Raw genomic sequence first — 1,892 nt, 5'->3', positions numbered from 1 at the left:
CATCCAACTTTCCACTAATGAGCATTTGCCACTTTAAAGGCATGCCATTTGATTATTATCATGCTACCTCATTACCTTCAATATAAGATTAACCACTAACCGTGCAGTTTAATGAGCTTTGAATTGAATGAGCATGTAATCCAATCATTGTGAGAACAGAGAGATACTTCTGGCATATTTACTGCTACTTCATGGGAGCACTATTTGGTCCCTGCAAATATCTTCAAATATTATAAGGGACCTGCTCACAACGTGAATACACAGCTCACTCTAGTTGTGAGTTGTGCAGCCCACCCTGCAGTGTGTGTGACAACCCACGTCCCCGGGAAAACCTGGTTTGCAAAAGGCACTAGATTTGGCTTTTACTTGTCAAAAATAGGATCATAAATACAGAAATACTAGTCATGAAATCTTAGCAATCTTCAGTTGCACAATGGGTAATATGATGTCAAACTCGATTTTAGTATTTTTTAAAGACAATTACAGTATAAGAAACCCAACATGTAACAATCTGAGAGTCAAGACTCCCAAGAGCATTTCCAAACATGCCTATGTCCCTCAGTTTGACAAATTCTGCCATTCTGCCTCCCAGAAGAATCCATTAAATAATTTGGAGGGGAAAAAAAGGCAACATTACTGTTTGTCGTCATCATCATTATCATCATTTCTAAAATTATAATTTCTTGGTGAGTATGCTGTTCTTGACCATAACTCTATTCCTAGTACATGCTACTTCCCAATTTCTTAATCTTAAAATAGGAGACAGATCTATCTCAGAGTGCTGTATAATTAAAGGATATAACATATATAAAATATTTATCAGAGATCTTGGCACAGATTTAAAATATATGAAAGGTGGGGATGCCTGGGTGGCTCAGTCGGTTAAGCGTCTGCCTTTGGCTCAGGTCATGATCCCAGGGTCCTGGGATCGAGTCCCACATCGGGCTTTTTGCTCAGCAGGGAGCCTGCTTCTCCCTTGGCCTGCCGCTCCCCCTGCTTGTGCTCTCTCTCTCTGACAAATAAATAAATAAAATCTTTAAATAAATAAATAAATAAATAAAATATATGAAAGGTGACAATAACAGGAATGTTATTACAATTTGATGACACAGCCTACTTGTAAGTGCTATGCTCAGTGATTATGGCTTTTCTTTATGTGTTTGAAAGTCTCAGGCCTCAGTAACATGTAGGCAACACCCTGTCCCCAGCGGACTTGGCCCGGGTGCCCGACTGCTAGCTGCACTGTCACGTGGCACCTTCTAGACCGTGTCTCAGGAATGTGCAGACCACTGGGAGACTTGCACCTGAAATCATGCCTCTGAGTAATCTTTAAGACCTCTGTGAAAGTTCACATGAAGGGTCCTGAACAGGCTGAATTTACATGGCGTGGGAAACGAAATTCATTTCTTCTTATAATGGTCTTCAAACACATTTTGTAAGGTTTCTCTCCTTATTGTCTTCAAACACATTTTGTAAGGTTTCTCTCCTTACTTGCCTACGGATAACGAGAAAATCCTCTAACTTTTTTTGGTACTTGCAGATGTTGAAAGTCTGATGCCATGATATTAAAAAGTCCAAACAATTACTTTTCTCTTGTGCAGTAACAAATCACCGCAAGGTGAGCACTCACACTCCACAACCCGTGGCCTCCCAGGTGCATGGTCAGCCGTCCAGGCTGGTGCTACTGGCTTCTGCGCCCCAGGCTCCATGATGCCCCCAGCTACCTGCTCCCAGCTTCTCCATGGTCACCGCAGAGCCAGCTCCCTGTAGCTGGAGGAATGAGCTCCCAGCTTTTTGCTGATGAGCAGTTGGGGCTCACTCTCAGCTCTCCCAGTCCTCTCCTCAGTCCTTGCCCATGAGCCCCTCCAACTGGCAGTGCGGATCAGGATGTC

This window comes from Neomonachus schauinslandi, chromosome 6 (assembly GCF_002201575.2).
Source record: "Neomonachus schauinslandi chromosome 6, ASM220157v2, whole genome shotgun sequence".
In the NCBI taxonomy this organism is placed as follows: domain Eukaryota; kingdom Metazoa; phylum Chordata; class Mammalia; order Carnivora; family Phocidae; genus Neomonachus; species Neomonachus schauinslandi.
The sequence above is the reverse complement of the archived record's forward strand: the minus strand, read 5'-3'. Positions refer to the sequence as shown.